This window comes from Bubalus bubalis, chromosome 21 (assembly GCF_019923935.1).
Source record: "Bubalus bubalis isolate 160015118507 breed Murrah chromosome 21, NDDB_SH_1, whole genome shotgun sequence".
NCBI classification, from domain to species: domain Eukaryota; kingdom Metazoa; phylum Chordata; class Mammalia; order Artiodactyla; family Bovidae; genus Bubalus; species Bubalus bubalis.
The window spans coordinates 45,712,300-45,718,299 of record NC_059177.1 but is presented as its reverse complement, the minus strand read 5'-3'; positions in this window follow the sequence as shown (position 1 = coordinate 45,718,299).

Genomic DNA, 6,000 nt, shown 5'->3' with positions numbered 1-6,000 from the left:
CATCTCTAGGAGGGAGCCTCTGTCTGGAAGTGTCCACTGTGTTTTCCTGCCCTTCGTTGTCACTGCACAGTGTGCTCTTTATTAAGTCACCAGAGCCCAAGCCAGAGGTGCTGTCCCTGATGTCCCCTTGTCACTGCTCCCTGAGGTGACGCAGTGGAGCTGGGTTCTGGAGGTGGTTAGGAGAAAAGACTCTCCTCAGCTACCTGGACCTCTAATTCATTCTTTTTTTTTTTTTTTTTTAACAATGTTAATATATTTTATTTTATTTTTTTTTTTTTTAATTTTATTTTATTTTTAAACTTTACATAACTGTATTAGATTTGCCAAATATCAAAATGAATCCACCACAGGTATACATGTGTTCCCCATCCTGAACCCTCCTCCCTCCTCCCTCCCCATTGCATCCCTCTGGGTCGTCCCAGTGCACCAGCCCCAAGCATGCAGTATCGTGCATCGAACCTGGACTGGCAACTCATTTCATACATGATATTTTACATGTTTCAATGCCATTCTCCCAAATCTTCCCACCCTCTCCCTCTCCCACAGAGTCCATAAGACTGTTCTATACATCAGTGTCTCTTTTGCTGTCTCGTACACAGGGCTATTGTTACCATCTTTCTAAATTCCATATATATGCGTTAGTATACTGTATTGGTGTTTTTCTTTCTGGCTTACTTCACTCTGTATAATAGGCTCCAGTTTCATCCACCTCATTAGAACTGATTCAAATGTATTCTTTTTAATGGCTGAATAATACTCCATTGTGTATATGTACCACAGCTTTCTTATCCATTCATCTGCTGACGGACATCTAGGTTGCTTCCATGTCCTGGCTATTATAAACAGTGCTGCGATGAACATTGGGGTACTCGTGTCTCTTTCCCTTCTGGTTTTCTCAGTGTGTATGCCCAGCAGTGGGATTGCTGGATCATAAGGCATGTCTATTTCCAGTTTTTTAAGGAATCTCCACACTGTTCTCCATAGTGGCTGTACTAGTTTGCATTCCCACCAACAGTGTAAGAGGGTTCCCTTTTCTCCACACCCTCTCCAGCATTTATTACTTGTAGACTTTTGGATCGCAGCCATTCTGACTGGTGTGAAATGGTACCTCATAGTGGTTTTGATTTGCATTTCTCTGATAATGAGTGATGTTGAGCATCTTTTCATGTGTTTGTTAGCCATCTGTATGTCTTCTTTGGAGAAATGTCTATTTAGTTCTTTGGCCCAATTTCTGATTGGGTCATTTATTTTTCTGGAGTTGAGCTGTAGGAGTTGCTTGTATATTCTCGAGATTAGTTGTTTGTCAGTTGCTTCATTTGCTATTATCTTCTCCCATTCTGAAGGCTGTCTTAATTCATTCTTTATTTCCTGAAACAACTCAGCAAATTTCAAAGAATCAGCAGCACTCAGAAATGATTCCATCTCCATTGATCCACACCCTCCAGGAAATACCATCTGCCAAATATGAATTAATAGTTTCAACAATAGAAATAGAAACCTTTTGGGAACTGATGGCTGCTTTGCTCCACGCCTAGCAATACCCCTCACTCCACCCTAACAATTTCAAAGATTCTAGGGCTCAATCTCAGCCAGGTCACATGTGGAATCTGAGTCAACTCTTTATTCATCAAAACAAACCCAGAGTATAGACCCCGCCCACAGCCAGTGACCACATGCTTGGAGGACAGGGGACAGATAACATGGGTTTGTAGAGATCAAGGAGCTCCAAGAAAGGATGTGAATATGATTTTCTGGAGAGTATGTAAATCAATTTTTCTCCCTCTCACTTTCTTACATATGCTCTATGATATTTAAGGTTTTCTAACAGTAAATACATTATGTTGATAACAAGGTCAAGGTACAGCATTATTATAAGTTGTATTTCAATTTGACTTTATAAGAATATATAGATACTGGATCAATAAATAATTTGTGTGTATTGAAGTATTTTCCATATACTATGTTGTTGTTCAGTCACCCAATCGTGTCTCACTCTTTGCAACCCCATGGACTGCAGCATGCCAGGCCTCCCTCTCTGTATACTATGCTATGCTAAGTCACTTCAGTCATGTCCGACTCTGTGTGACCCCATAGACGGCAGCCCACCAGGCTCCCCCGTCCCTGGGATTCTCCAGGCAAGAACACTGGAGTGGGTTGCCATTTCCTTCTGCAATGCATGAAAGCGAAAAGTGAAAGTGAAGTCGCTCAGTGGTGTCCGACTCTCAGCGACCCCATGGACTGCAGCCTACCAGGCTCCTCCGTCCATGGGATTTTCCAGGCAAGAGTACTGGAGTGGGGTGCCATTGCCTTCTCCGCTCTGTATACTATAGATTAGTATAATATACACTAATGTATATAAAATTATACATATTAGTATGTTATATATATATTCCTTTTTGTAATTAAATATAAATTTTAGACAAATTTAAGTAATTAAGTCTCTATTAATGGAGTGAAAACAAAGGTAAGTGCTTTAGGGAATCTATTCAATTTTTATAAACAAAACACTGATTATAAATTAACATATGAGTTTATCAGGACTTTTATATTGATCTTCCTTCAAAGTTAACTTTCACTTGCACGTACCCAAAATGTCATGCTGTGGTTGAGAAAATCTGCTCACCAGATCTCACAGCCAATTGTTTTCATGCCAGAGGTGCTATGTGATCATATGTGTAAAGGCAGGAAACTTAGGGATTCCAGTGACCTATAAATGGCCCATTGCCTAGGAGCAAGATTTCAGTAAAAACCCTGCTTGAAATGAATCTCACACTTAAAACATAATGAATTTGAAACCATCAAAAAGTGGTATGAGGTTCATGACTCTATGACAAGGCTAACTTCAGGAGACAGGCAGACCGTAGGAAGGCAAGGAAGATTCAACTCATTTTTTGCAGCCAGTTTTTTTTTTTTTTTTTTTTAGTCACAAATGATTATTCTGTATAAGTGTTCCTGAAAGTTCTCCTTTCTAATGGTGGGTCTTAGCAATATTTCACCACACCACAATTTTTAATGGATCATTACATTGCATTTTATCCTAAGGTTACTTGTCTGTCATTTCTGTAGTAAACTTGTATTTCTTCTCTGTTTCTTGTATTTCATCATCATTGAAGATAGTATGACTCCTTTACCCTTTCAAATTTATGAAATTAGATTGTGTCTGTCTCCTTAATTATCTTAAATTAAATGGGTAAGACAGTCATTATGGATGGGTGGTCTCTTCCAGACTGCCTTCCACTGTAAAATGACTAAGGAAATAAAGCTCTCAGAGCTGAATCATGAGGTCTAACTAGGCCTGCTGGGCAGGGGAGTGTGCAAGTAGCTGGGCAGCCCTTTCCTGACAAGCATAGTGGGGGAAATATAGCAAGTCTGGGTGAACCCAGATGTCTTAACCAACCAGTTCAGTTCAGGTAAATTATTTAGAAAAACAAAGCCAAGTATGGTAGCTCTGTTTTTAGTTCTTTAAGGAGCCTCCATATCGTTCTTCCTAGCGGCTGTTCCAGTTTACATTCCCACCAACAGTGCAGCAGGGTTCCTTTTTCTCTATATCATCTCCAGCGTTTATTATTTGTACACTTTTTGACGTTGGCGATTCTGACTGGTATGAGGTGATACCTCATTGTAGCTTTAATTTGCATTTATTTTAATAATCAGTGATGTTGAACATCTTTTCAACTAGCATCATACTCGGTGTTGAAAAGCTGAAAATGTTTTCTCTAAGATCAGGAACAAGACAAGAATATCCACTCTTACCCCTTTTATTCAACATCATTTTGAAAGACCTAGGCACAGCAGTTAGAGAAGAAAAAGAAAGAAACAGAATTGAAATTGGAAAATAAGAAGTAAAACCATCATGGCTTGTAGACGACCTGATACTTTGCATTGAAAATCCTAAAGATTCCACCAAAAAACTACTAGAGCTCATCTATGAATTCAGTAACATTGTCAAATACACAATGAATACACAGATACCTGTTGCTTTCTATATGCTAACAATGAAAGTTCAAAAAGAGAAATGAAGAAAGCAACCCCATTTACTATTGCATCAAAAAGAATAAAATATCTAGGAATAACCTTACGTAAGGAAGAAAAAGACCTGTATCCCAAAATCTAATAAGACACTGATGAAAGAAATCGAAGATGACACAGACAAATGGAAAGATTACAATGTTCTTCAGTTGGAAGAATTAGTATTGTGAAAATTACTATACTACCCAAGGCAATCTACAGAGTGAAATTCCTATCAAATTACCAATGGCATTTTTTCACAAAACTAGAACAAAGACCTTAAAATTTGTATGGAAACACAAAAGACCCATTGCCAAAGCAATCTTGAGAAAGAAAAACAGAGCTGAGGAATTAGGCCCCCTGACTTCAGACATATTACAAAACTACAGTAAGCAAAACCATACAGTACTGGACAAAAAACAAACATTTAGATCAATGGAATAGGATAGAAAGCCCATAAATAAATCCACACACATATGGTCAATTTATCTATAACAAGGGAGGCAAGAACATGCAATGAAGAAGACATTGTCTTCAAAAAGTGGTTTGGGAAAAACTGAGCAGATGCCTATAAAAGAAGTGAAAATAAAAACATTCTCTAACACCATCAGTTCAGTTCAGTTCAGTCACTCAGTCTTTGCGACCCCATGAATCATAGCCGCCAGGCCTCCCTGTCCATCACCAACTCACGGAGTTCACTCAAACTCATGTCCATCGAGTCTGTGATGCCATCCAGTCATCTCATCCTCTGTCATCCCCTTCTCCTCCTGCCCCCAATCCCTCCCAGCATCAGAGTCTTTTCCAATGAGTCAACTCTTTGCATGAGGTGGCCAAAGTACTGGAGTTTCAGCTTTAGCATCAATCCTTCCAATAAACACCCAGGACTGATCTCCTTTAGGATGGACTGGTTAGATCTCCTTGCAGTCCAAGGGACTCTCAAGAGTCTTCTCCAACACCACAGTTCAAAAGCATCAATTCTTCGGCGCTCAGCTTTCTTCAAAGTGCAACTCTCACATCCATACATGATCACTGGAAAAACCATAGCCTTGACTAGACAGACCTTTGTTGGAAAAGTAATGTCTTTGCTTTTGAATATGCTATCTAGGTTGGTCATAACTTTCCATCCAAGGAGCAAGCGTCTTTTAATTTCATGGCTGCAATCACCATCTGCAGTGATTTTAGACCCCCCAAAAATAAAGTCTGACACTGTTTCCACTGTTTCCCCATCTATTTCCCATGAAGTGATGGGACCAGATGCCATGATCTTCGTTTTCTGAATGTTGAGCTTTAAGCCAACTTTTTCACTCTCCTCTTTCACTTTCATCAAGAGGCTTTTTAGTTCCTCTTCACTTTCTGCCATAAGGGTGGTGTCATCTGCATATCTGAGATTATTGATATTTCTCCTGGCAATCTTGATTCCAGCTTGTGTTTCTTCCAGCCCAGTGTTTCTCATGATGTACTCTGCATAGAAGTTAAATAAGCAGGGTGACAATATACAGCCTTGACGTGCTCCTTTTCCTGTTTGGAACCAGTCTGCTGTTCCATGTCCAGTTCTAACTATTGTTTCCTGACCTGCATATAGGTTTCTCAAGAGGCAGATCAGGTGGTCTGGTATTCCCATCTCTTTCAGAATTTTCCACAGTTTCTTGTGATCCACACAGTCAAAGGCTTTGGCATAGTCAATTCAAGAAGGATTAGAGACCGAAGTGTAAGACCAGATACTATAAAACTCCTAAAGGAAAACAGGCAGAACACTCTTTGACATAAAATCATAGCAGTATCTTTTGGATTTATCTTCTAGTGTAATAGAAACAATATAAGGTTTTTTAAATCATAAAGAAGAGAGAGAGAGAGATTGCATTTATATAGATATAGATATATTGTTGTTGTCATTGTTCAGTCGCTAAGTCCTGTCTGACTCTGTGCAACCTCATGGGCTGTAGGATGCCAGGCTCCTCTGTCCTCCACCATCCCTGGCGTTTGCTCAGATTC